Source organism: Ambystoma mexicanum, chromosome 12 (genome assembly GCF_040938575.1).
Source record: "Ambystoma mexicanum isolate Mex_15411 chromosome 12, UKY_AmexF1_1, whole genome shotgun sequence".
Taxonomy (NCBI): Eukaryota; Metazoa; Chordata; class Amphibia; order Caudata; family Ambystomatidae; genus Ambystoma; species Ambystoma mexicanum.
Window position 1 is genome coordinate 1,205,197,844 of NC_090936.1, and position 26,590 is coordinate 1,205,224,433.

Genomic DNA, 26,590 nt, shown 5'->3' on the forward strand with positions numbered 1-26,590 from the left:
CTCTCTCTCTATCTCTCTCTCCCTGTTCCTCTTTCCAGGGGTGTTGCTAGGTCTGGAAAAGACCCGGGGCTCCGCTGATGTCGGGACTGTCGGGACTCGGGGCTAGCTAGTCCTTTGGTTGTAGCTCCTGAGCTGCTATCCGGGGCTACAACCCAAAGACCAGGGGCTATAGCCCCCTTAGCCCCCCCCCCCAGTCTCTCTCTCTCTCTGCTTCTTTCTCATTTTCTCTCTCCCCCTCTTTCTCTCTTTCTCCCCCTTCTCTCCCCCTCTCTCCCTCTTTCTCCTTTTCTCTCTCCCTCTCTCTCTCCCTAGCCCTTTCCCTCTCTCTCACCTGTCTCTCTCCCATCTTCCTCTCTCTGTCACTAGTATCTCTCTCTCTCCGTGTTCCCTGTTCCTCTTTCGCGTGCTCTCTCATTTGCTCTCTCTCACACACATTCTCTCTCCGGTTATATGCCTCTCTGCCATCATCCTCCTTTTTTTGCTCTGTCACTCGTCTCTCTCTCTCCCTCTCTCTCTCCCTCTTTCTTCCCCCTCTCTCTCTCTACATCTCTCTGTTTCTCTCTCTCTCTCCTACTCTCCCTCGTTCTCCCTTTCTCTCTCCCCCTCTCTCTCTTTCTGTCTCTCTCACTCTCTGTTTTCCTCCACCTCTCTCTCTCTCCCTCTTTCTCATTTTCTCTCCTCTCTCTCTCTCTCTCTCTCTCTCTCTCTCTCTCTCTTTCTCTCTCACTCACTCACACTCTCTCTCTGTTTTCCTACTCCTCTCTTTTCCCCCTCTCCCTGCCTCACTCGTTATCACTCTCCTCCTCCTTCTATTCTGACATGGCTCCTGGCTTTCTTGTCTCTCCTTTTAATATGTCATTTAATATTTCCCCTGCACCTATAATGGCATATAGAGTGTAAAATACTAGAAAATTCCACCACAATTCTTATACAATGAACAGGGAAAATCTGTCATCACTTATGGAGAGTATGTGGGTGCTGCTAAGCAGCGAATTCTATAGGCTGCTGTGAGCCTCAGTTTCATTGAGGTTAGTTATTAACTGATGCTATTATCTGAAAGTGGGAGCCTCACTTGCTTGGTCACATATCCCTCACATATATTTTGGATTTAAACGATCCACTGTTTGCTGTTCCACCATTACTGTAAGTATAGGCTTATGACTCACATTATGACACCAGGCTTGCGGGAAGTTGCTTGCTAAGCGTTAAAAGCCACACACAGTGAGGTCATTTATAGAAAACGCACACACATCAGCTTGGTGTGTCATGCCCTGTGACTATGTGCATGTTATTACATCTGATTTTGTATCAATGCTTAGTGGCAGAGTGTTGGGAAGTCAATAACTATTAACATGGCACACAGGAAAGAGTGCAAGATGTTAACACCACAAACCCTCAACTTCTTTTTCCATGGCTCTGCACAGTGATGTCTTCCTGGCGCTCCTCCATGTCTGAAAAATACTCCAATCTGAACCAGCTTAATGAAAGACGGAGTAAGTGATTCAAAGAGAATGGATCAGGCCAGATGTTCTTACTGTACAAAGACATTTCAAGGGCTCTGCCCCAAGTATCTACAAAGCAAACTTTGCAACTACCCACCGAGAAGAGGCCTATGCTGTATAAGCAACTCTGGCCTGAAGCCTCAAGTTTCCTTCAGAGTACAAACAGCCAAGCTCTGCAATTACTCCTGCTCAGGATCCGCGAGCTTGACAACTGCCTAGTTGTTATGGAAACCTTACTAATGCTCAGCTCTGGGTCCCGAAGGCAGCACCGATCTATCCATGACCGGGACACTTTTACCCATCATTGATCTACCCATGGCCGGGACACTTTTACCCGTCATCCATCTACCCATGGCCGGGACACTTTTACCCGTCATCCATCTACCCATGGCCGGGACACTTTTACCCATCATTGACCTAACTCTGGCTGGGAAACTTTGACCCATCATTGATCTACCCATGGCCGGGACTCTTTGACCCATCATTGATCTACCCATGGCCGGGACAATTTTACCTGTCATCAACCTACCCATGGCCGGGACACTTTTAGCCATCATCGATCCACCCATGGCCGGGACACTTTTACCCATCATTGATCTACCCATGGCCGGGACTCTTTGACCCATCATTGATCTACCCATGGCCGGGACTCTTTTACCCGTCATCGATCTACCCATGGCCGGGACACTTTTACCCATCATTGATCTGCCCATGGCCGGAGGAATTGTATCCATCACTGATCTACGCATAGCCAACAAAACAGAATGGGGAACAATTGCTTTACTTAAGCCAATTCCTTTGTTATGCCGTTAATGCAACCTAAAACCTTATCCTGCGGGGGGCAAAATATTCTAGCCCTGCATGATGTTCCTAGCCCTAGCAAGCGCTGATGCACCGGCTACGCATTAGAACCAACAGGGAGCAAATCTCACCCTATGTTAATTTCCAGTGACACAAAACACACAATGCTTTTTTTCGTCAATTTTTTCAATTTGCTATCATACACAATTTGGCCATAACAGATTATTATTTTCGGCCTGCACCTTTGGGTCAAATAGGCAGGTCACGTGGGACTCTACGTCGGGAAAAATTTAATTGCCCTCCGTGAGGTGTGCCTAGTTGGCCCAATCGCGAGGGGAGCGTAACACATCTAAAACGAAAGGTCATAGAATCTATAGCATTGATTCTGACACAAATCAATGCTATAGATTCTATGACCTTTCGTTTTAGATGTGTTACGCTCCCCTCGCACATTTACAAGAGTGGTGTGTGATGTGGTTTTTCTTAAAATGTTTTAAAATTGACGATTGGGCCAACTAGGCACACCTCACGGAGGGCAATTAAATTTTTACCCAAAGGTGCAGGCCGAAAATAATAATCTGTTATGGCCAAATTTTGTATGATAGCAAATTGAAAAAATTGACGAAAAAAAGCATTGTGTGTTTTGTGTCACTGGAAATTAACATAGGGTGAGATTTGCTCCCTGTTGGTTCTAATGCGTAGCCGGTGCATCAGCGCTTGCTAGGGCTAGGAACATCATGCAGGGCTAGAATATTTTGCCCCCCGCAGGATAAGGTTTTAGGTTGCATTAACGGCATAACAAAGGAATTGGCTTAAGTAAAGCAATTGTTCCCCATTCTGTTTTGTGTGATACATGTTTACTAGGTAACAGAAAGGACACATACCCGTTGTTAGAGGTAATGTGAATCATAGTGATATCCCTGTGTGGTAGATGACTACGCATAGCCAAGACACTTTTACCCATCACTAATATACCCATGGCCGGGACACTTTTACCCATCATTGGTCTACCCATGACCGGGACACTTTTACCCATCATTGATCTACCCATGGTCGGGGGAATTGTATCCATTACTGATCTACGCATGGCCAGGAAACTTTTACACATCACTAATCTACCCATGGCTGGGACACTTTTACCCATCGTTGATCTACCCATGGACGGGACACTTTTACCCATCATTGATCTACCCATAGCTGGGGGAATTGTACCCATCACTGATCTACCCATGGCCAGGATACTTTTACCCATCATTGGTCTACCCATGACCGGGACACTTTTACCCGTTATTGATCTACCCATGGCCAGGACACTTCTACCCATCATTCATCTACCCATGGCTGGGAAATGTGTACCCACAGTCAGCTGAATTCACCTTCCCATCACCAAAGGTCTTCCCAAATCAGTAATAATACCTTCTCTCCAGCCTGCCCCTCACACTACAACCCATATGACTATTCATGTTCAGGACAAAATATGTGCAATCACCCAATTACTGGTACACCTGCAGAACCTCGTCATGCCCAAATGTCACAGCTGATCTGAAACCTGTGGTTCTCAAATGCCTAGATTAAGCAACATGCATGTGGCACTCTGGTCCAACTGCACGCCTCATCATGGGCTGGGCATATCTCTAGAACTGTTGCAGGAGGAGGTCCTCCTGGACAGTGTGCCCTACACCATACACCGATTGGAGTAGCCACTGAGGTTGGTTGGCCGCAATCGGGGTTTTGAATGCAGCCTACAGGTGTTTAAGGGGTTGGGGAGCTAGCCTACTAAAGAGCTTCTTTCTCCTCCCCTGGTGCAGCGGTGGGCTGGGGTCTGTAAAGAGGGGCTGTTTCTTGTGGGTATTGTGAGCCATGCTGTACAGTCTTTTGAAGATAGTGCAGAGAATTATAAACTAGATTTACTAGAGGACCCCTGCAGTTGTGTGCCAGCCTCCCTTTGCTTTGGGAGTATGGTAACAAGGACCCATCCTGTCCCTGAGTACCTGTATTTATGAGCCACAGCACCTGAAATCCAAAACAGCTAGGACCCTTGTGTTTTCAGGGTGTCAAAATACTTCTAACCATGCTTCAAGCGTGTTTGACACTGTTCGAACCAGCAGGACACTCCGGATCTGCCGTTGGCATTCTTTGTTCTTCAAACCACAAGTTCTTCTGTTCAAATCTGTTCATCTGTTCATACAAGTTTGCCGATGCAGCTTGCCAGTTGAAGTGTGTTGTTGCATTGGCTCAAGCCAAGAAGTACCATTGCTAGCACAATTGCTCAAACTGCTTTCAAACCGCCACCTGCTTCATCACTGCCACCACTATAAGTCAGTCGAACCTGGTGTCCCTCAAAACATGACCATCAAGCTTCAGCATCAAACCGACTCACCTGCCTATCCTTGTACCAGCTCACCGTCAAACCTGTTTGTGGTCCAAACCGCATTACTGGAGTAATGCTTCGACCTGCAGCTACATTCCAGTTCGAACCCAGCTCAACACCTGCTTGCAGCTGGATCATCGCACCTGCCATATCCTCGAACTGAACTGAACTGAACTTTTGAACTGCACCCACAGGACTGTCTCAAATCACCAGCAAAGGTATTAGTGACAGATATCTGCCCCCTTGGTCCATCTTTCGGGCCCTGTAGACTGGATAGGCACTTTTTTTTGCAAGCTCAAGACAAATCTTTTTGAAAATTGTGGCCTTTTAATTGCCTTTTCTCCCCTGTTTCATTACCCAGAGTGCCGCATCTATTCTATCATTTCATATTCTGTGTTCCTTCTACAGGGGTGGGTTTTACAATGTTTTCTAGTCAGTTATTATTGTACATGGTGTGTTTGATTAAAGTATATGTTTGTGTAGAACCTTGTTTGGACAATCCTCTATTTTTGACTTTTATACTTCACTGTTTGGGCTGCTCTGCACCACATTCACACCCCTCTTAAGAGTACAGCTTTCCCACAGCCCACTTTACCATAAGGGGTGAAGGAGGTAGGTCTCTTAACTGTGCCTGCTTTACCTTTATGATTGTATGGGTCTTGGTTTCTAGCAGTGTGAGAGCTGAGCAGGCATTTTAACCTCTACTCCTCCCTGTGCTCCTACGGGACAGAAGTCAATTCCTCATAATGCCCATCACGTGGGACCTACTGTGCAGCCACTATCACTGTTCAATGTCCAAGTACTCACAATGGACCACCTCCCCAACATCCCTAGCAATATCAGCCCACTTTCAGCCCTCGTGCATAACTAGGATTGCATACAATCTATTGTCATTATGTACCTTCAATGTCTCCTTGTAGGTGCGGCATCCAAGACAGTGTGGTTAACGTTACACATTGTCCTCTCCATCATCTTAGCATCACAGACTAGTAGCCTGTTCACCAACACTCTGGGCCTCATTACGACCCTGGCGCTAAGTGAAAAACGATGGCGGTAAATGGTTACCGCCATCGTTTTCCGCCAGGTCCGATCATGACCCGTGACCGTTAACTACGATGCCAATAGCGGCATCGTAGTTAACGCTGCCGCTAACTGCGCTAAGGGTGCGCGCACGCGACCGCCCACACCGTACTTAGCGCCATGGCGGAAAGGTACACAAATGCCGACCCAAGCGGACATGCACCTAACGCCATCACCCAGGCCGTTAAGTACCTTACCGCCATGGTGCAAATAACGCCATCGCGAACCAACCGTAAAGGGACATGTTAAGTGAATGCAGCTGCCACAGGTGCACAGAAACAGCACAGGTGAAGGCAATACAGACTCAGGGGAGTACAAAAAGAGCACACCCCACCCATTCCCACACCCAGTCATACTCCACAATGATACCAATACGACTAGCAATGTTGGGGCTGGAGGACCTGATAGCAATGCATGTGCTACAACAGCAACAACAACAACAGGCAGCACAGAGGAGACGCAGGAGGAGAAGGATGGCAAGGCAGGCCCAGCAAGCCCCACCAGCACAGCCAGTGCCACCACGCAGGCAGCCCCCAATCCCACGCATCAGAGCCAATCCATACAACCTCACTGCTGAGCAGATCCACACCCTGTACCGTTTGGACCGGGACACCATCACCGCCATCGTAGACATGACACACAACGACATCGTCAGCATGATAGAAAGTCCAACCGCCACCCCCCCCTACTGAAGGTAGTGGCCTTACTCCACTTCCTGGCCACAGGCACCTACCAGCACACAGTGGGGCACCTGCATGGCATCTCACAACCATTATTCTCACGAACACTCATCCAAGTGCTCGATGCCCTCCTCAAGCACACAGACGACCACATCTCATTACCACGGACTGCCCAGGAGATTGCAAACACCAAAGTGGGTTTCCATGCACTAGCCAGCATACCCGGTTGCATTGGTGCCATCGACTGCATCCATGTGGAATTGGTGGTTCCACGTGCCATGGAGGTACCGTACCGCAACCGGAAACAGTTCCACTCAATCAACGTGCAAATGGTCTGTGACTCCAACAAGATCATCACACATTGTTGTGCCCGATTCCCCGGATCAACCCATGATTCCATGGTCCTGAGGAACTCCACAATACCACGCTACATGGAGCGACATGCAGGGCCAAGATCCTGGCTACTCGGTGAGTGCAATGTCATGGAAGTGGGCAGGTGAATGACGTACCAATGCATACTCCACCTGGCAGAAAGGGGGGGGGGTGATGCATACTCCACCTGGCAGAAAGGGGGGGGGATGATGCATACTCCACCTGGCAGAAAGGGGGGGGGGTGATGCATACTCCACCTGGCAGAAAGGGGGGGGGATGATGCATACTCCACCTGGCAGAAAGGGGGGGGATGATGCATACTCCACCTGGCAGAAAGGGGGGGGGATGATGCATACTCCACCTGGCAGAAAGGGGGGGGATGATGCATACTCCACCTAGCAGAAAGGGGGGGGGATGATGCATACTCCACCTGGCAGAAAGGGGGGGGGGATGATGCATACTCCACCTGGCTGTGAGTAACACAGAGAACGGAGACAGAGGAAGGGCACTCACAATGCACACAACCCCTCTGCATACATTGGGTGATGGCATGCAAAACAGGCCATGGGAGCCTTGAGCACATACTGGTTGCATTGTGTGAATCAATTAGTGCATGTAGAAGTGAGCCAAAGTAACAGTTGGATGCGAGCCATGGTGGAACATCATGTTCCTGATCAGATAACATGACTGACACATACATTCTCGCCTACATACAGGTGATGCAGCCTATCCCCTGAAGAGGTGGCTCCTCACACCAGTCCGTAACCAGCACGAGGAGGACTTCAACCGTGCACATACACGTACTCGTGTGGTCATAGAGCAGACATTCGGCCTCTTGAAGGCACGGTTCCGAAGCCTCAGCAGGTCTGGTGGGGCACTCCTGTATGGCCATGAGAAGGTGGCAAAGATCGTCATGGCATGTGTCATGCTACACAATATGTGCGTCAGACGGAATGTGCCCCTGCCCCCTGACGCAGAACTGCAACCACCTGACGATGAGGATGAGGAGGGTGCAGATGGGGCGGCACCCCATGGATGAGGCGAAGCACAGGAGGGGCGTGCCATGCGCCAAAGTATCATCGACCACTGCTTCTAGCACACACGGCTGGTGTTTATCGCATGGAGACTGCACTTGGGGCACTGTGTGTCCCTGGGACATGCACACTGTGGACTGTACACCAATAAATCCCACATACGCAATGAAAATGTCCACACATTTCTTTTTTGGAAAGAAAAAGGTGTATTGAAACTATGAACTGTCGTGTCACACCCCCTCCCACCTCCCCCCTGCACACCCCAACACACCCCCTCCCACCTCCCCCTGCACACCCCAACACACCCCCTCCCACCTCCCCCCTGCACACCCCAACACACCCCCTCCCACCTCCCCCCTGCACACCCCAACACACCCCTTCCCACCTCCCCCCTGCACACCCCAACACAACTACCTACAAATACAGGCCTATCTAGAAGCTAACAACCTCCTAGGGCTTAGGCAATCAGGCTTCCGACCAAGACACGGCACGGAAACTGCACTCATTGACCTTACCACCCAGATCCAAACCTTGAAAGACCATGGCAAACTTGCACTCCTTTTATTGCTTGATTTGTCAGCAGCGTTTGATTTGGTTAACCACCAAACACTCTGTCAACACCTGAAATCCGCAGCCCACTTTTCAGATGCAGCCACGGCATGGATCAGCTCATTTCTGGTGAACAGAACCATGAGGGTCTTCTCTCCCACCGATTCCGCCGAGCCGGCCCCAGTACTTTGTGGTGTCCCGCAAGGTTCATGCGTGTCCCCGACACTCTATAATATATTCACGAAACCCCTCTTCGATATCCTAGACTATCTGGGTGTTACGTACACCAATTATGCGGACGACACCCAGATACTCTTTCCTATCACGGGTGACTATGAAACAGACAGCACGACCCTCAATGAAATCTATTCCGTTATACAAGCATGGATGGCACACCATGGCTTGTGTCTCAATGACGATAAAACAGAGCTGATCATCCTGGGCACTCACGCCAAACTTAAAAATCTCAACCCTGCATTCAAAGCCTTTACCATAGATGGTAATCTCATCTCTGTCTCTAATAACACTAAAACTCTTGGTATTTACATTGATGCTACCTTATCCCTCTCTAAACAAACTAACGCAGTAGCTTCATCAGCTGCTTACACTTGCAAGCTTATCACTGCTTGTAGACCATTCATCTCTGCACCTAACTGTATCACTCTCGCGAGAGCATTAATCCTTTCCAAAATAGACTACTGCAACGCCCTCTACCTGGGCACCAGCCTCAAAAACATTAATAAATTACAAGTAGTACAAAACAATGCTATCAGAGCTGCCCTTAACATTCCCAAAAAAGCACACATATCCGAGACCAGACGTAACCTACACTGGCTCCCTGTCAAGCACAGAATATCCTTGAAAACGCTTGCCCTAACACACAAAGTCAGGGCTAACCTTGCTCCAGCATACCTCACTAACCATTTCAGACCTCACTCTGCCTCGAGACCTCTTAGAGCAGCCCAAACCAACACCTTAACCATACCAAGATTTAAACTCCACAACTCAGGTGGAGCCAGCTTCCCGGTACAAGCATCCAAACTATGGAACACCATCCCCCCACATCTTCGTGCAGAACCTTCATTTAACCGGTTCAAACAGAGCACGAAGTGTTGGCTCCATAACACGGACCTCTGACAGCCTAACTTAGCCTCTTGATCTTGAGCCACTCTCCTGGAATTATTATCTCCGCGCTTGCACTTGCTTATTATGCCAGTTCCTACCTGTAACCATTTTGGAACTTGGCCGACTGTATTGTCTTGACTGCACACCTCTGTAACTGCAACGTAACTTTGCTTAACCGCTCACTTGTAACCAGCTTTGTAACCAGCTTTACCTTATGCGCCCTTATGCCCCCGGGCCAGGCTGCGCTTTATAAATAAATAAATACAAATACAAATACAAATACACCCCCTCCCACCTCCCCCCTGCACACCCCAACAAACCCCCTCCCACCTCCCCCCTGCACACCCCAACACACCCCATGCAGGTGTCAACAGATGCCTGTGACAGTGGCCACAGGCCGTCACAAGCCCCCTCTCCCGGCCCCCGGGGCACCCCTGGCTGTGGAGCGCAGGTTACGACCGGAACGTCGCACGGGGCTGCTCTGCGCAGAACTGGCAGTGGAGGATGTCCCTGGCTGCCCCTGTGCATGCACGTCCTGTCGTGTGTGGGTGAGGCCAGTGACCGCACGACGCAAGGCCGCAAGTTCTGCACAGATGTCCCTGGACATGGCCTGCATGGCATCCCTCAGGGTGGCAGTGCTCTGCGCCACTTCGGCCCTTAGGGTCTCCGTGGCCTGTTCAATGCTAGACCTAGCCCCCACACATTCCGCGGCATGCTCATCCAGCATTGCGGACAGTTGATGCTGCCGTTGACTGATGTCCTGGAGGGACTGCTGGCCCATGGCCAGTGCTGGTGGAGTGATGGAGGGGCTGCTCCCCTCCTGTGGAGTGTGGACAGGGCATGGGGTGGATGGCCACTCCTCTACCTCTGTGTGCCCCTGTGTGTGACCCTCATGGGGGCTGGCGTCTGAGAAACAGGGGGAATGTAGTAGGTCAGTGGGGCTTCTGACCTCGTGCTCCATGTCCGAGTCTGAACATGCAGCTGTTGCAGCTGTCTCCCCGATGTTGCTGCTGGCCGCTGACCCCCTGCCTCCTGTGGCAGGCAATGTCGGTGGAGGTGGAGCAGCTGCTGCTGGCCTGCTGCCAACAGGGGTGCTTGCCGGTGGGACCTCCGGTATGCCTGCAGTGGGACCTGCTTGTTGTGGGGTCTGCCTCACTGCAGCTGAGGTTGAGGGTGCAGGGACGTTGTTGATGGCCTTCTTGGCTCTCTTTGGCGCAGGGGTGTCCTGGTCCTCTGGGTGTGAATCTGTGCCTGTGGTGGAACAAAGGAGGGAGGGCGTTATTGATGGGTCTGCGGACTTTGGAATGAAATGTTTGACATTATTGTGGTCAGTGGATGAGGAAGATTTCAGGCAGTGCCATGCAGGTTGTCTCCTTTTAGTGTGGAATGTGGATGCAGGTATGCGGGTGCCAGCAGTGTATGCAGGGTGGTGCTCGCATGTGGCTATGGGCAGTGTTGATATGTGTTGCATTTACACTCTAGGGCAACCTTGTGCTACACATGATTGGACTGCTGTGACTATGGCATGTCTTGTTTGAGGCACCTACCTTCATCGCCTGATGTCGGAGCTCCCCTTTCCATCCCTCCGACGCCTTCAATGGATTCCATGCCTATCGTGGTTGCACAGATCTCCTCCCACGGTTGGAGTTTCAGGGGGGATTCCGACCCTCCACCGGTACCCAGGGCAAGGTTGCGGTTTGCTGAGATGACGGCTCTGACCCGTATGCGTAGGTCATCCCAGCGCTTCCTGCACTGCTGTGGGGTGCGTGGTACGGTCCCCACCGCGCTGACACGCTCAGCCACCAGGGCCCAGATGGCCTTCTTTTTCCCGATCGCTGTCCTGGTCATGTCCGGGGAGAAAACGACACCTGCGTTGTCTTGCAGGGTCTCCGCAAGCATGCAGAGTTCCTCCCGGCTGAATCTCTCCTGGCGCTGGCGGTCACATGCCTTTTTCACACATTTGGGCATTTTCGGGTACTTGGATGGGTGGGTGATTGGTTGGGACAGGTGTCAGGGTTGGGTCTGGTGTTGTTTGGTAGGATGGCGATGGATTGTGTTTTTCAAGATGGCCGACGGGCTGTTTCCCGTTCCGGCGCGATGACGCTATTTCCGGTTCGACTTTTTACGGCCGCCGCTAATTACGGCCGCCGCTAATTATGGTGGGCGCTACTTACGGTGGGCGCTACTTACGGTGGGTGCTACTTACGGTGGCGGAAGTGCACCTTGCTCGCTTAACGATGCCGGTAGGGGCCTTTTCCGCCATGGCGTTAATTGCATTACCGCCATGGCGTAATGCTCGTGCGCGATGGGTCGTAATGTGGCGCTCTTTACGCCATCGTCCCACGGCGTAAACGCTCATTACGCCATGGCGGTAATGACGGGCGATTACCGCCAGGGTCGTAATGAGGCCATCTGACTATTGTGGTCACTGGTACAACGACCCTAAACAGTACTCATTCTTGCCCTACCATGTTAGACACTTCCGCATTTAAACTCAGCCTGCAACATGAACACTATATCACACATGCTTCATGTAGCACTACTGATAGAAATCTAAGATTGCAAAAGAAAAAATAAAAAAAATAAAAATTAAAAAAAAGAAATCTAAGATTGCGCGCACATCTATCGAAATTGTATGAACTACCAGCTAAAAAAGCAGAACAACTAAATTACCTAAAAAAATGCCTACCCCACAAAGTAGCTACAGAGCCTAATACAAGCCTCGCCAATCATAAAAGACCTAAACTCAACCCTCCTAGGCAGATGACTATAGACATTCCTAGTGCCATTACTCCATATGCATCAGAAAGCCAACTACCGACTCTTAAAGGAGCTCTAATAAATGCAAGGTCTTTAGTCGCACATGCAACCGAAATATCTGACATTATTATTACAGATAACCTTGGCTTCCTGGCCATCTCAGAATCATGGTTACATGATGCCGCAGGCCCCGCCCTTTCTCTGGCAGTCCCTGATAATTACACCATCCTGCGAGCAGACAGACATATCTCTCGAGGTGGAGGAATAGCAATTATTGCTAAAACTAACCTAGCTATGAGAGCAGTTACCACACCCACTATGAAATCCTGCGAGTGCCTCACGGTCAAAGTACCCATTGCCAACTCCCAAACATTGAATATCTTTCTCATCTATTGACCACCAGGTCCTATTGGAACCATCCCGGAAGACATATCCATGGCCTTGTCCAACAACTTAAAAAACACCTCCCAAACCTTAGTGCTTGGTGATTTTAACTTAGGTTATAACGATATCAAGGATACCCATTCTACTGTCATCGCTACTACCTTGAAAATCTAAGATTACTCAAAAGAAAATATGAAACTGCTGGGAGACTCCCCCTCAGCAGAAAATAAACTAAACCTTACCAATATCTCAACCCAATATAAGAAAGACGTTCTCCTAGCCAAACAGGAGACTTATGATAACAGAATATCTAAATCCAAATCTAGCATCAAAGAACTGTTCACTATTCTAAAAGAACTGGAAACACCTATCTTACCGCAAGAAAACTGTACCAAAGATAACATGTGGTGTTCCAGTTTCCAGCATGCATTAACTAACAAAGTTTCCAATTTACAAACCAAAATTGCCAATAAGAAAGACTCACTAGCACCTCGAACTACTCCCAGTATAGTACCGCTGCCTCACTGCAAACAAGAAACATGCTTCAGCTTCTCAAAGGTCTCTGTCATTGAGATGGAGAAGGTCATACTGGGACTCAAACTGTCCAACTGTAAGGGTGACCAATGCCCTGCACAACTTATTAAGGACACTGCCAGAGAACTTGCGCCTTTCATAACTAAACTTATTAACTCCTCATTCACAACTGGTACTGTACCTAATAATCTGAAAGAATCTTGGGTACTGCCACTAATCAAAAAGCAAACCCTTGACCCCACCATACCCACTAACTACAGACCTATCACAACTGTGCCATTTCTCTTAAAACTTCTAGATAAAGTGGCCTATATTCAAATACAGAACTTCTTGGAATCCAACCTCTTACTAAGTTCTCGCCAATCTGGCTACAGCTATGATTGATCTTAAGGCCCAAATAGATTAACTTAGAGATAAGGGCCAATCAGCCCTACTCCTCCTACTAGACCTCTCGGCTGCATTGACTTGGTCGAACATAAAGTCCTATGTAGCCACCTAGACTCTGCAGAACACTTCTCTAAGGAGGCTATAATATGGATGGAGTCATTCTTGAGCAACAGGACTATGAGAGTCTTTTCACCATCGGCATCAGCCAGCAGACCCTATCCCTATAACTTGTGGTGTACCCCAGGGATCCTGTGTGTCACTAACACTCTACAATGTATTCACCAAGCCCCTCTTCGACGAAATGGACCATTTGGGTATCGCCTACACGAACTATGCAGATGATACCCAAATCCGCCTACCTCTTACTGGAGATTACGTCATGGATCTGGCTTTGGTGAATAGAATGTATGGCATTGTTCAGGCATGGATGGCCACCTATGGATTATGCCTGAACGACGATAAAACTGAGCTTATCATCCTAGGCACCACGGCTCACCTATCCAAACTAAGCCCCGATTATGCCAACTTCACCATCGATGGTAATGACATAAAAGTAGCTAAGGAAGTGAAGACCTTAGGTTTCTATCTAGACGCCACCCTGAACTTCACTAAACAAGTCAACTCCCTGGCCTCTGCTACTGAATATACGTGCAAATTAACTAGAGCAAGCAAACAATTCCTTTCCACTGACAGCTGCCTAATTCTTTCCAGAGCCTTCACACTCTCTAAATTGGATTATTGTAATGCTCTCTACATTGGTGCGAGTAAACAGATTATCCAAAAAATACAGATACTCCAGAATAATGCTTTGAGAGCAGCACTCAAGATTAATAGAAAGGAACATATCTCCTCCACCAGGAGAAAATACAAATGACTATCTACCTTTGACAAGATCCGACTTAAAATCGCCTCCCTTACCTACACATGCCTTAATAATAGAGCACCGGCAAACCTTACTGATGGGATTAGCAGAAGAACTTCTTACAGACCGACCAGATCAGCCAATTCCAATTGCCTCCCAGTACCACCTTTCAAACTTTCCACCACTGGGGGACATAGCTTCCCAGTTAAGGCAGCTCACCTGTGGAACTCCCTGCCACCCGGCCTTGGAGAATATCAATCCTTCACTAAATTTAGACAGAACATGATTGACTGGCTGAAAGAAAATGACAAGTAAATAGCCCTGCTTTAGCCATATTACAGCTGTCTCTACCACGTAGATGCCAGCCCTAGTATCCTGCTAACCATTTACTTGACTGTGTATACTCCTCCTCATTGTACACTCTTCTGTATATTGATTCGCTTACTATGTGTTAGTCCACATTGGACACTTTCTCTGCGTTGCACCTTGATTACTCTGTATTTAATCTCTCATGTAATCTACATTGTATCTATTTCTATATATCGTATGTACCTATGTAACTAAGCAAAATGTTTCCTTTATATCTTGTGCCCCGATGCCCCAGGGTCTGGTGCGCACTATAAATAAATAAACAAACAAACAATATAGACATTTATGTTTTCCAACAGACCAAAATAGTTCAGTGTTTCCACCTTTTCCTTCTGCAAGGAAAATGTGTGCCCTGGGACAAGAAACCCGTACATTGAAGTACGTTAACCAAAAGGGAACCAGCGGAGTGGGGAGAGCAAAGGGGCTGTTTGAATGATATGGCAAAATGCCTCTGTCCGCAGCAAGCCAGGCAATGAGATCTCCAATGGGGTTTGATATTTTTCTTTGAAATTCGCAGCAACACCAACCAGTGATAAGGGGGCAGTGGGGAGGCATCATGGCAAAGGTCGCGGGGTCAGCACATGGCAATTCCGACAGCTTCTGTACTCCTATGTTCCATCCACTTTCCTCCTTACTTATGGGACTTTCTAGCCTACTGAGACAAGACTGGAGATGCCCATGCTGTTGCCTGCTTTCCAACGCCCCTTCTCCTCAGTGGAGAACTACAATGATCTCTTGGGGTTTCACCCCTATACTAGACGTTGTGAGTCGCATGCACCACTGTTTCGCAAGTGTAAGGGCAGATGTGGAGAGATTGCGTCCCATTCTCGTGCGGGGGACTCGGCAGAAGTGTTGACCTGGAAAAGTATGGACTGAAGGACTGTCTTCAAACCTTGATGGTGCTCCACTGGTGGTGATGCCAGCAATATCTGAGCATCCAATGAAATGCAGACCTTATGTTGCCAAGCAATGTCTGTATCCACATGTAACCAGATGTGGGGAAACACGTCAGTCAGTGGCATTTGGGGTGTGTCAACAATTGCTGAATTAGCTTAAAAAATATCATGCATGCTTCCTTTCTTGTCCACACCTTCAACATGTTACCGGGTTACATAAATATGGCTATAAGGGAGACCTTGGCATGGTCACAGGATAGGGTGTAGTCACACATTGCAATCACTGTTACAGTGCTTGCAACCCTGTGTGGCTAGCTCCACTGCGGAATAGCTTGGCCAGTGGATAAGTGGTGCCGCTGGTGGCAACAACTTGAATCTTCCCCTGTCTCAAGATGGAACGCATAGGAGAGAAGCAGATGGCCACTATGGCATGCCTCGGGCGTGTGCGTACAACAGGGTGTTTGGTGGTGGAGGCAGTTTTATAGTAACCTAACTACTCATGTTTGATTGGACTCCACTGCGAAACTGTTGAGTATTTTGAGGCTCTGAGGATTACACACGACAAAGGTGAGTTTAGTTAGCTGATCGAGAAAAAGGCGCAGAATTTGGACTTTCTCATTTAAGGCAGGGGGAGCAACTCCAGGTCTCGAGGGCCACAAACATGGCAGGTTTTTAGGATAACCCTCATAAATAGTCATTAGATATATTTGCATACATTTAGAATTGTTGTATGCAAATTTTCTTCATGAATATTAAGAGGGATATTCTAAATATCTGACATTTCCTGCCCTCTTGGCCTGGAATTAGAAAACCCTGATTTAGTTAGAGCAGGGGATGCTTCGTTCAAGTTCTAAAAATATCATTAAAAGGAGATCTGAAAAAGAGGAGTCTTAAAGCCAAGAGCCAGGAAGTCACAACACCTTCACCCGCCACTCTCCAGCCCCCTGTGTGTCTTTCAAGGGCTCCCACGAGCTGGCGTGGTGGGAGAAGGCCCTGTTATAATAAAATGCACCCCACTCTCTTGCTGGCACTGGGCTGTCCAGCACGGGAGCAGGGAGCATTACATTACAATAGGGCGCTGATGCTTTTGCATCGGTGCCCTAGTGAAGTGATTACCTCTCTGCTCCACCACGGGGCGGGGGGGGCATTTTTGTTTCATTGCCCAGGGTGCTGCCACCACTCAGGCCGGCCCTAACCCAGGCAAACAATTTTCTGTTGCACCTAGCAGGACAATTTGGCTCTGAAGCCCCTGGGCGAGCATCTACTTCTGCAATCAGCGGGACATCTTCTGTTGCACCTCGGTCAGCACCCTCTGCTGCATTCTGCTTCCAGGAAGGCAGCAATGTCATTGCAAAAATGGCGTCTCACGCCACAGGATTGTGCATGCCTGCATGGCATGTGAGCCTCTTCAACCTGCTTTCTTTTTTTATGTCTGAGTCATGCAGTAGACTTGACAGTGCAGTTAATAACCTGCAATGTTCCTAATCCAGTATTCATTAACCCCACTAATTGAGTGGGTGCATGCTCCGTTTAATTACAAAGACTCCTCCTCCTTGACGTCTCTACCATGCCAGTGTTTGCGTTTGCTGATTGCAACATTGATATGCATGTAGTGGATGAAAGCATGACATTTGAATGACCGTCATTGTTATAGGGATATTAAATTGACTAATGACAACTATTATCACAGTACTTTGGTACGCAAATAATCCATTTTGAAGCTCTATATAAAAAGGTGATATTGGTACATTATTTTAATTTTCTAAGATCTCCAAAAGTCAAGCTGTCATTCAGGCAACTTGCTGTTTCTATAGTCCCATAATTGAGCCTTACTCCTTTGGGAGGGACAGGCATTAGGTGCCCAGAAGCCTGACTTGAAATTGTGAGCGGAGAGAGGGCATGAATGCGGGCTTCTGGCCTCCTAATGCACAAACATTCCAGCCTCCTCCTCAAACCCTAAGGGGCTGATTCATATAATGTTTTGCATGGTGCAAAGTGACTTTTCACTGCCAACAAACACCCTGATTCATGGAACAGCGCAAAGTGTATTTTTGCAGTGCAAAGTGACTTCGCACGGCAAAAAGACACTTCGCACTGTTCCATGAGTCAGGGAGTTTGTTGACAGTACTTTGCACTGTTCCATGAATCAGGTTGTTTGTTGGCAGTGCAAAGTCACTTTGCACCAGTGAAAAGTCACTAAGCACAGTGCAAATAATTCCATGATTCAGGCACCAAGGCTTTTAGCACCCAGGACGGTACTTTCATCCTCCCCAGACCACCACGCCCCCAAAAAGGGGTGCTCTCCACTACATCCCTACAGTACACCACGGCCATAACAACATGGCCGTGCTGAGAGATGCTGTAGAAAAGGAGAGCGTGTGCTGGCGTGTGCCGCGCCATCAAACGCAAGGAAGCCAGAGGAGCTGTTGCGCAGCCAAGGCTCCCCGGACAAGGTAAGAGGTGAAAGGGGTTGGAGGTGTGAGGGAGTGCAGCGTCCACCAAGCGACACGGGACAGGCTAGCACCAGCAGAGCAATTTGCTCATAATCAGTAACTGCTGGTGATGTTTTTAATGGGAGGGGCGTAAATCTTTCCCACAAACATGTGTAAGTGACCGAGCAAAGCGAGGGAGCCCAAACCGAGCAAAGGATGATTCGTGGTGGTTCTCCCCCTGAGAACAATTTTAAAATAATGAGTTAAAATGGTACATTTTGCAGCATACATTCTGTGAAAAATGGAGTCAAAGGCCACACTTTTTCCATTTGGTTATGGAGGGTAACAAATGAAAAAATCAATTTGATGAAACTTGCAAAGAGCAGTTTACAACTCATTTTCATAATGACTTTGCCCACAATATATGCCAGTATAAAAAACATTTACTTGCTCGCTTTGTCCATACATCAGGCTGTATCAATATATGCCGGAATTACGTTTAAGAGCATGCTCCTGCTAGCTTTGATAGTAAACAATGCCATGCAGCAGTTAGAAAATATATTCAGACTCGCTACGCCGATGTAGGCCAGGCTAACAGTCTAACACAATGACAATTAGTTTGCCTTTGATTTGATGAACAGTAAGACATGCAATTCCACAAGAAGAACATTTAACCCGACTGGGTGCAGCAATGTGGTCCATCTAGCCACATAACAAGAATGATTCTGCTTTAACCACGATGCCCAGTAAAAAATGCCAAGCGAGTGCCACAGTAAAAAAATATAACCCGACTGGCTATAGCAATGCAGGCCAGAATAGTCACTTAATTTATCATGCAAATATGATAAGTGTTGTTAAGTGGTACGTAATTATTTACTGTGCATCATGGGTAAATCAAACATGATAAGTGATATTATGTGGCTAGACTGAATTACATTGCTGCAGCTAGTCTGATTAAACTTACTGAGTCCGGCATGCCATGTTTTACTGGCATCCCGGTTAAAGAAACATGATAAGCAAACATTATTTGCTTTAAATTTGATGCCCAGTAAAAAATGTGATGTCAAAGTCAGAAAACATAACCAGACTGGCTTCAGCAACAAAGGCCAGCCTAGCCACCTAACAGCCCTTATCATGTTTGCTTAAGCCATGATGCCCACAAAAAGTGACATGCCAGAGGCATAAATCGTAACCTTACTGGCTGCAGCAATGCAATCCAATCTAGCCACTAAAAAACACGTATCATGCAAACATGATAAGTGTTGTTACGTGACTAGACTGCACTACATTGCTGCAGCCACTCTGGCTACACTTTATGCCTCTGACAATGCATTATTCTACTTGGCATCATGGGTAAAGCAAACATTGATCAGGTTTGCTTTAACATTGATGCCCAGTAACATATGGATCTCCCTCCCCTGCAATCCCAAACCAAAGGACTGCTCACTATACTGGTGAGCAGGTCTTTGATTTGGGGTAAACCCCTTCCTCCACACCATGAAATCAAAGGCATCCTCACTATGCTGATGAGTGGGTCTCTGGTTTGGAGGTGCATTTGGGAGTGCATTTTTCATGCAACAACCACACGCATTTATTCAGCATTCATATACAATCATTCCTACACATTCACTCACGCGCCAATACATATTCATGTGCGCACCCATACACATTAACAGTGTTCATAAATCTTTCACCCCGGCACCCATAGCATGCACTCTATCAAGCGGCTGTGAGCAATATTCTTACCCCTACCCAATATTAGGGCAAGGCAGATCTTTCTACCTGTATCAAAAAGAAAAGATACAGAGAGTCGAAAAATATGGAGAGCCAATCCTGGACCCTTCCATGGAGCCTTTTGCATCTCCATGTGAGGCCTCGAGGGCAGAAGGTTTCTTTCGGATCTGCCAGTCTAAGAACTCTCTCCCCTTCCTGCGAGTTGAAAAAAGATCACTGGTGGCCTCGTCAATGAGGGATCAGACTCTTGATGTACGCAGGGTTTCCCTAAAAAGACCAAAAGGACTTGAATGGACCCAGGGGGGCAATATCGTACCACTCTCAAGTGAGTGCGTTGACTCCAGGTCGGCTGTAGGAAAACCTACAGGTTGGAGCTCTTAGTTTCCGAGGATATGCTGGAAAAAGCCTGACTCCAGCTTCCACGGTACTGTACCAACAAGCGACCCTTACCTCTCATAATGTGCATCCCTTCCACCAAACACTAATTGAACCGCAATCGATGGATGGACGTAGCGTCTCTCTAAGAACCCGGCTCTCGTGGGCACTAACTCTTTACAAGTTTGGCAGTAGTTTGGTGATATTTCTGTCAAACGACTGCCAAAATCGATTGCCGGTCCTGCAACTTGGTCCATTGGGTTTACCACAGGATTACAAATGGCGGCCTAGCAATGTAAATCCTCATTTTAGGAGTCCATAGGTCCCCACAGGGCTTTTGGTGGAACTACCATCAGTAGTAGTTTGAGGTAGTAATTCTATCGAACATTGTTAGTAGTAGCTTTTTGCTGGAGGCAAATCTGACCCCCTACCGACAATCTTGTAGTTCGGTGGTGCGGGTATGCAGCAGGAAGGCAGCAGCACCGGAATTACAGGGCATTCCTGATGATTTTTCCCGCACTGCCCATCTCATAATGGGACACTAGCTCCCTTTCCATGCAAGAATAAAGGAAAACGACCTAGAACTGGGAACCTGCTTGGAAAGGCCATCATTGTGCCATCAGAGGGGGCAGTTGGGTGAGGGGCCCCATTTGGCAGAAGCGGCTAAAAGAGGTCACTCAGCAAGCAGTCTCTTCATATGTTTCCATCACAATGATGCACTTAGGGCCTTTGTTTGAATACCTGGATGATGATTAAGAACTTCATTTATTTTAGATACCTCATATTTTGCAAATTCTGCCCATTTATGGGATGAGATTACATGAGATTATTTACCGCGTGTGGTAGATAGAAACGACTGCTTGGGGTAAATTACCCATATTTAACTCATGAGGTACTTTTGTATGTACCCCATGCTGTAAATATCCCATGTGCTCCAAACCCTGATTAGAATTGCGTTGTATTTTTAAAATAATACCTTTTCAAAATAGCTTTGTTACCACCATACCCATCACGAGGCCTAGAGTCGCCACCCGCCCCCACTGCTCATATTTGAGGACCACTAATAATGGGACATGCGTGAAGGGAGCAGTAGTATGCGTGGTGCTAGCCGATGAGGCGGCGCAGGTCAGATGACACTGTTTTAGCCCAGCGGTGGCTACCCCAGTTATTCATGACTTCCCCTTCTAATATACCCAATGATAATGACGGGCGGAGTGCCCAGTGCCTCTGCAGCTAGATAGCGCCCTACACACTGTATGCCTAGGCTAACCCTTTCTGGAACGTGCAGAATTTTCCATTGCCACTATTTCGGGTGTATATGATATGATAGGTTATTTATGACGTGCTTAATACCCAGAGGTTTCTAAGCGCAGACCCGGGGATCGAACCTGTGTTGCTCTGTGTCGTCTTACTTCCAAGGCAAGCACGTGGCCCCATATACTATCACTATTTTTATATATATATATATATATATATATATATATATATATATATATATATATATATCATTGGGCCCTGGTGCTTTTGAAAATTGATTAAGCGTAATTAATGCATACCTTTCATTCAAAATATTTATGTTTCATTTATTACAGTGCACAATACCCTTGGGTTTCTAGGCGCTAGTTAAATTGAGGGAAAAAAGAAGAGGGGGGAAACGGGTTGGGGAAATGCATTGGGAAGAGTGATGAGTCTTAGAAGGAACAGAGTTAGTTGAAAAGCCAGGTCTTCAAGTTTCTGCAGAAGGGGCAGTTGGATGGTACTTTTCTGAGCGCTGGAGGGAGATTGTTCCAAAGTTTGGCGCCCAGTAAAAAAACATTGAAAAATTGAAATAATTGATCGCAGCCTCTATCTGTTTTTGCTTCAAAGATCTCCCTCTGACGCATCAAGTGCTCCCGCTTCTTTATTTTGTCTTGACCTTACAGCCTCCAGTTGCATTACAGGTCATTGCAAGGGGCTCTGTGATACATGGCAGATGCCAGAGACAATTCATTTGCAAAAAGCGTTTCTTACCCACTAAAACAAAATTCCCATGTGTATGTAAAACTTATTATGAGAACACATTTTAGAATCAGAGTTTGCAAAACAGGTCCTATTCCTGCACAGCATTTGCAACCCTCAGTCAGGCTGCAGAGGCGGTGAGGTCCTCGTTCCACTCTGCAGAGTAAGCGCACAGTCAACTGCTCGGCAAATAGCACACACTGGGGGAGTTAGACATCCATGTGCACATGCTAATCATAATGGGCAGTTGTATGTCCAGGCCCCGAGATACGCACCCGGGAAGCATTGAGCATGTGCTTCTGCACAGCTCCACACAATGCCCCATTCACAGGCGGCCCACCCAGCTCAGCGCGCATGCGCAGTCCGGCCGGCGGCAGGAAGTGATGGCGACAAGGCGGGCCTTCTTAGCCCAAGCCGAGTCTCAGAGCGGCTCTGTCTGCGTCATGGCTGCGCCCTGCACGCGACGGCGGTGGCGGCGACGGCTGCTTTCTGAAAAGAATGATGTACTGTCTGGCTCTGCAGCTGAGCACATACTGCGAATGCACCTACCTGCTGCATGACTCATAAGAAGCCTTCCTGACACCGGCAATATGCGGAGCAGCAGAGCCTGGGCTGTGCTCTGCAGAAGAAATAGCGGCTGTATAAGAAAAGACGTCTTCTATTTCGGAAGCACAATGCATGCACACTACCCGGGGACCACACACGCGCCACATGCACACAGCGCCGCTTCATATCATTTTAATCCTGCGCTTGTCTCTGCTTTCAGTTGAAAATATATGTTTTTAAAACCAAAATGTATGGCTCGCTCATACGTCTCAGCTCACACGCTTGTGGTGGGTGTCACCATGGAATCAGTTCACTCACCCACAAAGCCCCTTAGGCACCCTCCAAAAAAAAAAGGGTCTGTATTCACCCACCCTGGGGACTCAAGGATGTGTGCTCTTTGCTAAATCACCCCCACTTGCTTAATATCATGCTATGATATGATGTTTTATTTGTATCGCGCTCGTACACAAGTGTTTCAGAGCGCGACAAGGCCGTGGAGGGGAACGGGGGAGAACAAAACAACGATCTTACTAGGCCCCATGACATTGATAACGTGCAAGTGCATGGGAAAGGAGGAAAAGTGCATGGAAGGGGGAGAGTGGAAAGTGCGGAGCAGAGGAGAAACAGATAAATAATAATAAATACTAATAAAGAGATAATGGAGCAATAAACAGGGGTAGTACAGCCAGCAAGTGGCAAGTGCTGTGTTTACGGCAACAGACTGGGTAAGTCTGATAAGTGCATAAAAAGAAGAAAATGGGGGGGTGAGGGACTGTAAGTGAGTAAAGCTACAGTCCCCAGTACAAGGGGTGGCCGGGAGGCAGTGCAGGAGGGTGGCAGAGTGAGCAGGTACCTGGGCCCAGGAGACAGAGGGTGGCCAGGTGCACAGTGCCAAGAGAGAGCAGATCAGCAGGGGAGTGGGTGAGCGAAGGCAGAAGAAAAGAGGAAGGTCTTGAGGTGCTTCCGGAATCAGTGATGGTTCTTCTCAAGTTTTAGAGTGGCAGGGAGGCTGTTCCGGTGGCAAGCCTCAGCCAAATACAGAGATCTACCCCCGCCAACATGGCATAAAACAGAATGACAGTGGCCTCTATACAATTTGTAGAGCAGCGTCTTTGATTCCCCAGCCAGAGACATTTAAAGGCCATGCGCTGTGTGCTGAGGTCCTTGAAAAATGGCCACAACCATGCAGCAGTGTATGTCACTTCTCTATGAGTACGTGAAATTAATAAGAAATTGAAATTCTTTTATGGAACAAGGTGCTGCATGTTACTGAGTGCGTTTTAGTCCTGAACTCCCCGCGTGAGGCATTTGCCTCTGGAAACTCTGGCAGGGGAATGCCGGCATGTCACAGGCTGCCGCTGAGGAATGCTGCATGTGGCTTCAATGCCGGCAGCGGACACGGTGCTGGCGGTGACACAGCCTGGAGAATGGGACGAGAGCTAGGTTTGGGTGTGGGGTGGGTATGGGTATGAAGAGGAGGACATGTGAGTTCTAGCAAGGGGTGCACCTGGAGGTGGAGCACGGTGGTGATGCATGAAGGGCTTGGTGAGTACTCCACCTCAGGCAAAGGCTGGGGAGGTGGTAAAAGGACTGGCGGTTCCTCCCCTGTACTCGCTCTCATTCCTCCCTCGAGATGAAGGGCCAGTAGAGCAAACAGGAAACCATGCAGTGGCATTGCGCATGCCATCTTTTCTTGCCAGTGGTATAGGGGAGGGCCCTAATGAGACTAGCGTTGCAGTATTGGCATTAATAACAGCCAATTATAATGGACCAGCCTTAGGACTTAGTTCCTCAAACCCTGTCACCTGGCCCACCGAGCTCAGAGAGATCTCCTGTCAATAGCATATAACTTCCAAGCAACTGTGCTCTACTATCTGCATTATACCTTTTAAGATGTTATCCAAGACTCTTTAAGAATACATGCATGTTTAAAAACTATGCTGGCTCAACTGTCTTTGTGTCTAATTGCCTCTATGCATCCACTGTGGACGCTGCTTCTATTATTGATGTGGAGGGAAAACAATTAGCAAGTCTTGGGCAGGTAGTTTTGCTAACTTTGGCGAGGTGATATTTTGTTAGGCTCTGTTAATAAGGCCATACTTGTTACCAGAAGGGGCATCCTGACACTGCCACCTGCTGGTGGCATATTCTATGGCCACCTGGACAAATCTGGAAGCTAGCAATATATACAAGTCACTGTACAAGACCTCATCTGCTGCTGACCAGATAGCATTATTTATTTGGCACTGCAGGGACGCGCGGGGAAGAAGCATGCCGAACATAACCGTGCCCAATTCTACACATATGAACGGGGCGCAGTGATAGCACATACTCCTTGAACTGGAAAAAGAGCTCACTGGCATCATTCATAGACAGCTTCTGGTGCTGGCCAGCTGTAGAGTGCACAAGACAGTCTCTTTCTGAGGTTGAGCAGGATTTGGTAGAGTGCACAAGACAGTCTCTTTCTGCGGTTGAGCAGGGAATGGTAGAGGTTATATTACGTTATGTTATTTTGCATTTGTATAGCGCCTTATGTACCATTGGTATGATCTCAAGGCGCTGGTAGGTTGAACGCCCTCGGGAACTGAAGTTCAAGTCAGTAGAGAGAGAGAGAGAGATAGAGTCATTAGGTGCGTGTGAGCACCGGATATGTGTGCAGCTGGTGTGGCATTCGTGTGATAGCTGCTTCTTAGCGGTAGGTGTGGTGGTTTGGAGATCAAAAGTATGTGTTCGTTCTGGCAGGTTGTTATCCATACCAGTTCTGGGTGCGTTAGGCCTGAGGAGAACGCCTAGGCTGGAAGGTGTGTAACCAGCTGTGTGTAGTTAGGATGATGGGGAGTATGAGGCAAGTGGTGGTATGAGAACAGCTATACCGAATGGTGTCATAGTATTGCAGTGTTCTAGTTGAGTGGTGGTGTAAGGAAGAGAGTAAGCGTGGAGATGTGATATGGTGGTTTACCTTAGGTGCTTGAGATCGAGCACACTCCAATAGTTCCATGCACTCCAACCGTTCCATGCACTCCAAACCGTTCCATGCACTCCAAACCATTCCATGCACTCCAACCATTCTATGCACATACTTCACCCGTTCCACCCACTCCACCCGTTCCACCCAGTTCCTCCGTTCCATCCGTATACTTCACCCGTTCCATCCACATACTTCACCCGTTCCATCCACATACTTCACCCCTTCCATCCACATACTTCACCCATTCCATCCATATACTTCACCTGTTCCATACAGCCACTTTCTCCCTATTCCATCCACCCATTTCGCTTCCATCCACATACTTCATCACTCTTGTTGATCCTCTTGTTCATTACGTTCCACCCAGTTCACTCGTTCCACCCAGTTGATCCGTTCCACCCAGTTGATCCGTTCTACCCAGTTCATCCGTTCCGCTCACATACTTCACCTGTTCCAACCCCATACTTCGTCTGTTCCAAGCACATACTTCACTTGATCCGCCCACTTCACCCGTTCCACATACTTGACGTTCCTTTCCGATACAACACCCGTCCCTTCGTCTGCCCCCAGAAGGGTGAGAGGGCTGGAGCCCCTCACTGTCCTCTACATCTACGACCGACGCGATCGATCCCCTGCAGCAGAGTAATCCATGATGCCTGACCTGCACACATCTTGCATCGAGCATGATTAATGCATATGGTGAGGCTATTCACGTAACATCTAGCCCCTTCGACGCCTGCAGTCCCTTCAACCTCTTTTGCTGTGGCCCCAGAAGCTCCGGTAGTGCATCTGCACACGTTGCCTCCTAAGCACCACCATCTTGTCCCGACA